General features: G+C 41.6%; 1 pseudogene; it reads left to right on the top strand.

The window, feature by feature from the left end:
* Positions 1 to 4359, top strand: part of LOC111980014 (piggyBac transposable element-derived protein 4-like) — a 459185-nt pseudogene extending 454826 nt beyond the window's left edge.
* Positions 4360 to 10801: the final 6442 nt, after the last annotated feature.

Below are 10801 nucleotides of genomic sequence, written 5' to 3'. Positions count from 1 at the left end.
TGCTGAATGTGCGTTGCTATAATTACACAATCCACCCAGAGGCCCAAACTGTTCCTCAGGGCAACAGTCAATAGTCTAGACAGGGGGTATGTGGGGCCTCAAATCATATAGAATAAATAAAGCTTGTCCCAGGATATCCAAAGATAATAACAAACATCCAAGGAGGGAAAATAAATATCCCCATGTGTAAAATTGCATAATGCTTTACATTATAAAATACATCAGCTAGAAGTAAATGATATTGCAGTAATAAAGGACTGAAGCCGTGTCCTGTTAAACAATGCTACAGTACCATTATGCATCGAAGAAGCTGCACTGTAAGCTAGAAAAAGAAAAAATWGAGACATGGCAATACTTCTATTTACTTGACCAGAATTATCCAGAATTATGTCATGGAGTACATTCATGTAATCTTTACAATCTGATAGGTGGATCTGGCAAATCCCTTATTTGCATCTAATGACATTAGTAAAACTGTTATTCCTTTGCTTGGTGAAATTGACCACATGGAAATGCAGACAAACCAAATTGTCCATAAAGAATATTAATGTACAGCTTAACAACCAGAAGCATAAATCTGACTTCATAGGATCTTTTACATGTTGGTTAAAAACTGCTGAGGGCAGCTTAATGTTTCTAACAAAAGTTGATTTGGGACCAAAGCACTATTTATTTTAAGCAAAGTGATGAATGAAAATGTCTGCACAGAACAGAAATGCCAACTGTTTATATTTTCTTACAGAATCATGCGATRAAGGGCACAGGACAATAGGCCAAGGCAAAGAATCTTCCATTAAACTTGTTATTGTAAAAAAAWATATATAATACACTGACCTTTAGCAACATAAAGTGTCCCTTAAGATATATTGCACACTAGCAAAAGGCACATTTTAAAGTCACATTTTAAAGTTGGTTTGGCATTTCTATCTTAAACCATTCAAGAGCAATATCCCGGCCCTTCCATTTAGGAGCTATTCTGTAAACCAAAACTACACCTCATTGCTGAAGAATACCCCATGGAAACTCACAACACCACCCTGAGTATATCTTAAAAAACCACCACGGTGGTGACACTGGGTATGGCTGTTCTCTCTCTCTCTCTCTCTCTCTCTCTCTCTCTCTCTCTCTCTCTCTCKCTCTCTCTCTCTCTCTCTCTCTCTGGCCTTCCCACTGAATCCATCCAAACACATTTCCCATGCAATCCTGCCTCTGTATTAGGAAATGTTCAAAGCCATCACATCCTATTCAGAGCCAGTGGCAGCCTGAGTGCCAGACATGCTCTCTTAGCCAGATTAACAGCTTCATGAGAGCCATCAGGCTGCAGCTGCTGTGGTCATACAGCACATTATACAGCACATCACAGGCAGGAGAAAGATGGGGAGAATAACAATAAAACAGTTCCTTGCCTCATTGCAATAGGCAAACATTGTTTAGGAAGTCTGCCTAACATGTTTCAATTTTTTTTTATTCTTTTAACTCTGAGATGGGGTTGGGAGACAATCTGAAGTTCTATCTTCTTTTCCTTGATCAGAGTTTTGTAATAAATGTATTGTTTTTTTGCTTAGAACATATTTCTACCATATGGGAACATTCCATATCGTCCTTAAAGGCCCAGTGGAGTCAAAAATGATTTTGCTGTGKTTTACATATATTTCCACACTTTGAGGTTGAAATAATACTGTGAAATTGTGAAAATGAGGCCTGCAAATTCAGCCTGTTTTGGTGGAATGGAGTTTTGKMCTGCCTRGCAGTAAATTAGTTAATAGGCTAATAAGAAAGAGAGTTCCAAACCTTTCTACCAATAACAGCTAGTTTTCAGTTTTCCCCACTCAGACCACTCCCAGACAGTCCTAGCAAATTTCTTGCTTGAGAAATTGCTCTTTATTAAGACGCCATTTTTGTTTATTTTTGACTGTTTTAATTGAACCCTTGTGTGGTGGTCTATGGGACCCATTTTCAATGTTTACTAAAAGAAAAGTGATACAATCAATAATTTTTTTAACCTGAGTCTCATTGGCCTTGGCTCATTTTCTGTAAAGAACATTTAAAAGAACACATTTTCATTGAGTGCACACTGTGCACCCCCCTACACATTTATAGTACATATGTGGTGTTTGGGTCCACTGTAACCGAGGGTAATAAAAGTGTGGGAAAATGTGTGTGTAGGTGAAAACATGTAAAAATGAAACAAAAAGGTTTGCTGTGTGCCTTGACTCTTTCTTCCTCCTCCCAGGGCCTGCTGTTTCAACATAGCCCCAAGAACCTSTCTGTCTCCCTACCTGTCTGCCTGTCTCCCGCTTTTCTCGCACTCTTTACCCTCTGTAGTATGTGAAACTACACAATATCTTGCAGGAACCTGCACAATGTTWTTATAATACATTATTTCAATACATTATTAAAAAATKCAGTATTTTCCCACACTCTACCCCAGCGATGTACAAATTTGGGGAGGGACACAACAAATAAATAGCTTTGCATGTGTGGCTCCTTACCACAATCAATTAGTATGGCAAAAATAATCTCTGCTCAGACCTTAGAAATAATCTTTGTAGAGAGAGAAGCTAGTGTGGAAAGAACGTCTTCCACTTTGGAAGATGAAGAATTTTCTGAATATGAGGATCATGTCTGTCAATTCGGAGTCTGACTCTCAGCCAGCCCCAGGACCAGCCGGTCAGCAGCCAGCCCCAGGACCAGCCCATCAGCAACCAGCTCATCAGCAGCCTGCAGGAGGAGAAATATGGATGTCAAAAAATTGTGAAATTGAATGGTCTTCTTGCCCAAGGAATGAGCCACCCCGCATGGCTGCCAATGTGATAAGGATGCAACCAGGGCCGACGCGGATGGCGGTTACTCATGTRCAGGACATAAAGTCTTCTTTTGAACTGTTCATCCCAGACACCATCCAGAAAATCATTCTGGACTGCACTAATATGGAGAAGGTGTGTTTTTGGAGAGAGATGGAAGGAGATGGACCAAACTCACTTACATGCATAATTTGGTGTTCTTATCCTTGCTGGTGTTTTCAGATCCAGTGGGGAATCCACAGAATGCCTGCGGGATGCAGAAACTGGTAGAGAWCTTTTCCGTGTAACAATGTCTCTGGAAAACTTCCACATCATTTCCAGGATTATCCGCTTCGATAACCGAGACACCAGACCAGCTCGGCGGCAAAGAGACAAGCTAGCTGCAATCAGGTCAGTGTGGGACAAGTGGGTGGACCGCCTTCCCCTGTTTTACAACCCTGGGCTAACGTTACTGTTGATGAGCAGCTTATGCCATTTAGGGGCCGCTGCCCCTTCAGGCAGTACATACCGTCTAAACCCACAAAATATGGAATCAAGATCTGGGCTGCCTGTGATGCTGCTTCATCATATGCATGGAACTTGCAAGTGTAGATGGGGAAGCCAGATGGATGAGCCCCTGAGAAKAACCAAGGGATGTGGGATGTCCTGGACTTGACACAGGGACTCCGTCACATGTGATAACTTTTTTACTTTGTACAAGCTGGGACAGGAGCTTCTCAAGAGGAAGCTGACGATGGTAGGAACAGTACGAAAAAACAAGCCAGAGCTCCCACCTCAGCTGTTGAACAGGCCTATCAATTCCTCTAAATTTGTGTTCACGGCTGACACGTCCCTAGTGTCCTATGTGCAAAAGAAAGGCAAAACTGTGGTACTCATGAGTACGCTGCATAGGGATGGGATAATCTGTGGCCAGGAACATGAAAAACAGAAATCATAATGGATTACAATGCAACAAAAGGAGGGGTGGACAATTWACAGCTACAGCTGCAAAAGAAGAACCCTATGCTGGCCACTTGTGATATTCTTCAACATCTTGGACATCTCGGCGTACAACACATTTGTCATCTGGATGGCGTTGAACCCTGATTGGAACAGAGAGAAGCTCCAGAGGAGACGGCTCTTTCTTGAGGAGCTGGGCAAGGCATTGGTGAGACCTCAAATCCAGAGAAGGAAACATATCCCAAGGACGCCAGCTTCTGCAGCCATCGTGAGGAGGATTCAGGAGGAGGATGCTGGTTCCCCATCCGCCCAACCYACAGAACCAACAACTCCAGTACCGGAAGTAAGTGTGAGTGATGTTGTTGCATGTGTGTGTCTGACTCTCCTACCTGGGCCTGCTGTAACAATTTATGTGAGTGAGTGAAATGTTGGTAAMATTTCTGAACTAATTATTTTGATAATTCTAGATTGCAGCCAGTAGCAACAAGAAGCGCTGTGATGTGTGTGGTCCCAAGAAGGACAGGAAGACACAGTAYACACATCAAGTGCAAGAAATACATTTGCAACACACAGAGTAAAACTCTGTCCCTCGTGTCGTGTGTAGACCCGTGTGTAGACCAGCCTTAATTTGTGTTCTATGTGGCTCATTTATCATTTCCATAAAATACTGTATGTRAAATTTGTTGTTCCAATTTGTTCAGTTCAAACCAATAAATATCAACAGTGATTAAAACCTTGTTTCATTAATATTTGTTTCACCCATGTCTTGATAATAATAGATTTCTGTTTACAAAAATCACATTATTTAAAAAAACGAATAGCGGTTTTATTGGTCAACGTGATCTAGCAGAGGTAAATGGCAAATATTAACCATGTATGCTGTCTATATTGCTTGTAATTGATATAAGTCAACATCTAAGTATTAAGTATTTTTACATAAATTGTTATGGCTGTAATGTTTTAAAACCCCAATAATGTTGTGGGTCCATCAGACCCGCGAACGTTGCGTGAATAACGAAAACATGAACATCACACAAGGGTTAAAACAATCACAGTAAGGTACTTAATTGTTACCCAGAAATGATTAGATATTGAGATAAAAACGTCTGCATTGGACCTGTAACTAAAGATGACAATATTATTTTGATGAAAGCGTTTCTGTCAGGTATTTCTGATCGATGTTGTGCAATGTGCGCATAAACAAAGATTTATACAGGATAACGTGGAGGCTGTGGTTAAACAATCCATCCCGAAGTAAAAGGTACAATTTAAAGGTTGGACAACTTGATGCAACAGCACAATAGGTGACATGGGATAGACCTGTGCTGCCCTCTACTGACAGGCATGTTTCTGGTTTCTCRAAGGGTTTTCAAAGAGCCAGGTATTACACCAGCAGAGRGCAGTGTAACACAAAATGAAATRGCTGTGGTGACGGGACCCTCTTAGTAATGGATAACGTTGAACAATAGCGTTGCACAAATGTGCCCTGTGATCCCTCAGGTGTGAAGTACGACAGAGAAAACAAGGCCCMCTCCAATGTTCCTTGCTGTTTCTCACAAAAGGTGGTTTCAGCTCTGTCCCTCGTTTGTTCTGTGTTTCATATAATTTCACTGCAAATCATCAGTCAGATTGAAKTAGAAAGTAGACAATTGATCTCATCACAAAGGTTAATCTGGAGTGTGCTTTTATTACTGGAATGTGCTTTTATTGCTTTCACATTGCATTGGCACCTGGGAATGACAACAAGAAAAGGAGACCCTCAGTTGATTAAAAAAAACGTTAATGTAAAAGACCATAAACAGTTAGCATCACCATTGCATCCAATTCAATAGAAGGATGGAAATAAGAGCACAAGGAAGCAAATTGACATTAAAAGCCCAGTGCAGTCAAAAAGGGATTTTCCTATATTTTATATACAGTACCGGTCAAAATTTTGGATACACCTACTCATTCAAGGGTTTTTCTTTATTTTTACTATTTTCTGCATTGTAGAATAATAGTGAAGACATCAAAACTTTGAAATAACACATATGCAATCATGTAGTAACCAAAAAAGTGTTAAATCATTAAATCAATCAAATGTATTTATAAAGCCCTTTTTACATCAGCCGATGTCACAAAGTGCTGTATAGAAACCCAGCCTAAAACCCCAARCAGCAAGCAATGCAGATGTAGATGCACGTTGGCYAGGAAAAACTCCCTAGAATGGCCAGAACCTAGGAAGAAACCTAGAGAGGAACCAGGYTCTGAKGRGTGGCCAGTCCTCTTCTGGCTGTGCCGGGTGAAGATTATAACAGAACATGGCCAAGATGCTCAAACGTTCATAAATGACCTGCAAGGTCAGATAATAATAATCACAGTKGTTGTAGAGGGTGCAACAGGTCTGCACCTCAGGACTAAATGTCAGTTGGCTTTTCATAGCCGATCATTCAGAGTTAGAGACAGCAGGTGCGKTAGAGAGAGGGTCCAAAACAGCAGGTCCGGGACAAGGTAGCACGTCCAGTGAACAGGTCAGGGTTCCATAGCCACAGGCAGAACAGTTGAAACTGGAGCAGCAGCATGACCAGGTGGACTAGGGACAGCAAGGAGTCATCAGGTCAGGTAGTCCTGAGGCATGGTCCTAGGGCATAGGTCCTCCGAGAGAAAGAGAGAAAGAGAGAGAGCATACTTAAATTCGCACAGGACACCAGATAAGACAGGAGAAATACTCCAGATATAACAGACTGACCCTAGCCCCCCGACACATAAACTACTGCAGCATAAAAACTGGAGGCTGAGACAGGAGGGGTCGGGAGACACTGTGGCCCTGTCCGACGAACCCCCGACAGGGCCAAACAGGTAGGATATAACCCCACCCACTTTGCCAAAGCACAGCCCCCACACCACTAGAGGGATATCATCAACCACCAACCTACTACCCTGAGACAAGGCCGAGTATAGCCCACGAWGATCTCCCCCACGGCACGAACCCGAGKGGGCACCAACCTGGACAGGAAGATCACGTCAGTGACTCAACCCACTCAAGTGAYGCACCCCTCCTAGGGACGGCATGGAAGAGCACCAGTAAGCCAGTGACTCAGCCCCTGTAATAGGGTTTGAGAAAGAAAATCCCAGTGGAGAGAGGGGAACCGGCAAGGCAGAGACAGCAAGGGCGGTTCGTCGCTCCAGAGCCTTTCCGTTCACCTTCACACCCCTGGGCCAGGCTACACTCAATCATAGGACCTACTAAAGTGATGAGTCTTCAATAAAGACTTAAAGTTTGAGACCGAGTCTGCGTCTCTCACATGGATAGGCAGACCATGCCATAAAAATGGAGCTCTATGGGAGAAAGCCCTGCTGCCAGCTGTTTGCTTAGAAATTCTAGGGACAGTAAGGTGGCCTGCGTCTTGTGACCATAGCATACATGTAGGTATGTACAGCAGGACCAAATCAGAAACATAGATAGGAGCAAGCCCATGTAATGCTTTGTAGGTCAGCAGTAAAACGTTGAAATCAGCCCTAGCCTTAACAGGAAGCCAGTGTAGAGAGGCTAGTGCTGGAGTAATATGATCAAATTTTTTGGTTCTAGTCAAGATTCTAGCAGCCGTGTTTCTGCACTAACTGAAGTTAATTTAGTGCTTTATCCGCGTAGCCGGAAAGTAGAGCATTGCAGTAGTCTAATCTAGAAGTGACAAAAGATGGATACATTTTTCTGCATCATTTTTGGACAGAAAGTTTCTGACTTTTGCAATGTTACGAAGATGGAAAAAGCTGTCCTAGAAATATTCTTGATATGTTGGTCAAAAGAGAGATCAGGGTCCAGAGTAACACCAAGGTCATTCACAGTTTTATTTGAGATGAATGTACAACCATCAAGATTAATTGTCAGATCCAACAGAATATCTCTTTGTTTCTTGGGACCTAGAACTAGMATCTCTCTTTTGTCCGAGTTTAAAAGTTTAAAAAMTCTACCATCCACGTTCTTCTGTCTGAAACATAGGCTTCCAGCGAGAGCAATTTTGGGGCTTCACCATGTTTCATCGAAATGTACAGCTGTGTATCGTCCACATAGCAGTGAAAGTTAACATTATGTTTCTGAATGACATCACCAAGRGGTAAAATATATAGTGAAAACAATAGTGGTTATAGTGATTTGTCAGAAGATAAACCATCCACAGAGACCAACTGATATCTTTCCGACAGATAAGATCTAAACCAGGCCAGAACTTTAAAAAATCAAAATATATTTTAGATTTTAGATTCTTTAAAGTAGCTACCCTTTGCCTTTGCACACCCTTGGCATTCTCTCAACCAGCTTCACCTAGAATGATTTTCCAACAGGAGTTCCCACATATGCTGAGCACTTGTTGGCTGCTTTTCCTTAACTCTGCGGTCCAACTCATCCCAAACCATCTCAATTGGGTTTAGGTTGGGTGATTGTGGAGGCCAGGTCATCTGATGCAGCACTCCATCACTCTCCTTCTTGGTCAAATAGCCCTTACACAGCATGGAGGTGTGTTGGGTAATTGTCCTGTTGAAAAACAAATGATAGTCCCAGTCCCACTAAGCGCAAACCAGATGGGATGGCGTATCACTGCATAATGCTGTGGGGACCATGCTGGTTAAGTGTACCTTGAATTCTAAATAAATCACTGACAGTGYCACCAGCAAAGCACCCCCACACCATCACACCTCCTCCTCCATGCTTCACGCTGGGAACCACACATGCGGAGATCATCCGTTCCACTRCTCTGCGTCTCACAAAGACACGGCGGTTGGAACCAAAAATCTCAAATTTGGACTCATCAGACCAAAGGACAGATTTCCACCAGTCTAATGTCCATTGCTCTATTTCTTGGCCCAAGCAAGTCTCTTCTTCTTATTGGTGTCCTTTAGTAGTGGTTTCTTTGCAGCAACTCAACCATGAAGGCCTGATTCACRCAGTCTCCTCTGAACAGTTGATGTTGAGATGTGTCTGTTACTTGAACTCTGTGAAACATTTATTTGACCTGTAATCTGAGGTGCAGTTAACTCTAATGAACTTATCCTCTGCAGCAGAGGTAACTATGGGTCTTCCTTTCCTGTGGCGGTCCTCATTCGAGCCAGTTTCATCATAGTTTTTTTGACACTGCACTTGAAGAAACTTTGAAAGTTCTTGACATTTTCTGGATTGACTGACCGTCATGTCTTAAAGTAATGATGGACTGTCATTTCTCTTTGCTTATTTGAGCTGTTCTTCCCATAATATGGACTTGGCCTTTTACCAAATAGGGCTATCTTCTGTATACCACCCCTACCTTGTCACAACACAACTGATTGACTCAAACGCACTAAGGAAAGAAATTCTACAAATGAACTTTTACCAAGGCACACCTGTTCATTGAAATGCATTCTAGGTGACTACCTCATGAAGCTGGTTGAGAGAATGCCAAGAGAGTGCAAAGCTGTCATCAAGGCAAAGGGTGGCTACTTTGAAGAATCTTRCTACATGATTCCATATGTGTTATTTCATAGTTTTGATGTCTTCACTATTGTTCTACAATGTAGAACATTTTAAAAAATAAAGAAAATCCTGTAATGAGTAGGTGTGTCCAAATKTTTCACTGGTACTGTATACTTCCACACTATGGGTTWTGGAATAATACTGTGAAATTGTGAAAATGAKGATAATGCCCTTTTAGTGTAAGAGCTGTTTGAAAAGACCACCTGAAAATTCTGCCTGTTTTGGTGAGATCGAGTTCTGGCCTGTCTGGTGACATCACCAGGCAGTAATTAGTTAATAGGCCAATAAGAAAGAGAGCTACAAACCTCTGTCAATTACAGCTAGTTTTCAGTTTTCCCCGCTCAGACCACTTCCAGACAGTCCTAGCAAAATTCTTGCTTGAGAAATGGCTCTTTGCTAAGAAGCTTTTTTTTTTTTTTTTTCTGACCATTTTAATTGAAAACAATCACAGTAAGGTACTTAACTGTTTCCCAGAAATGATTTGATATTTAGATAAAAATGGCTGCATTGGGCCTGTAATAAGTATTGAATGGACTCCTGGTGCCCTGGGGAGGTTAAAACCTACTGTTCCAGAGCATGCATGTCTCATTTGTCAATGCTCTAGAGCAGCCTAGTGGTGCACTCAACTTACAGGACCTTTCTAAATGGAGCACTTCATCAGGGGAAACCCACAGAATCTGTCAGTGCACCACTAGAGACCTAAGACACTGGAGAACGGGGGAATGTAGTAACTATTGCACTATACTATACAAATACAAAGATATATCACTATACCAATATAGGAAATCAAAAAGGTTTACTTACACTCAGAGTTTGAAGGATGTTATATGATAACAGAGCATCATGTTGAACTGCAATCATAAAGCTGTTATCTGATCAACTTTGTTCAGAAACCAAGAGGACAACCAAGAGGATGATGAGAGCATATCCATGCTTCATGCATCTTTTAGCATTCTGCTAACGTTCCTATGGGAGTGATGCAAACCACAATAAAGGCTGGATGTTACTGATAATGGCAACCTGAGGAAGCTTTTCTACTATTTCCTATTCCTAMGGCAATTGTAGCAGGACACTTTGAACACTACTTTACAGTGAATATGTACTGTAGGTCCTACAGCTGTGGGGGTTTATTTGTTTTCTTGGCACAGGAGCGCTTATGCCAAGCATGCTTGTGCATTAGGATTAAGTCTACATCATATAAAGAATATTAATTTAACACTGCCTTTTAACACACAACTTAGGCTCCATTTTCCCATTAGCAATAGGCAACATCAATAATGCATATAGAATAACAGTTTTGTTTGGATTTATTCATGACGAATTATGAAATATATGATTCACATTTCCTCAAAACCCTTTGTTTCACCATCACGAACAAAATTTTCCAAGAATCAATCTGTATGCTATTCTCAGCATAGACTATAATCAGTTGTAATAACCTGGTAGTCATAATAACTCCTATGTAATACTGTATCAAGAACAGAACGAACTTTTTTAAGCAGTTAATAGGGTCGAAGTAGAGTTCCATTATTCACCTCCTCTCGTCAGTGTCAAGTCGATGATCATTTCAGACACT

This window comes from Salvelinus sp. IW2-2015, linkage group LG20, assembly GCF_002910315.2.
Source record: "Salvelinus sp. IW2-2015 linkage group LG20, ASM291031v2, whole genome shotgun sequence".
Classification (NCBI taxonomy): domain Eukaryota; kingdom Metazoa; phylum Chordata; class Actinopteri; order Salmoniformes; family Salmonidae; genus Salvelinus; species Salvelinus sp. IW2-2015.
The sequence above is the reverse complement of the archived record's forward strand: the minus strand, read 5'-3'. Positions and strand labels throughout refer to the sequence as shown.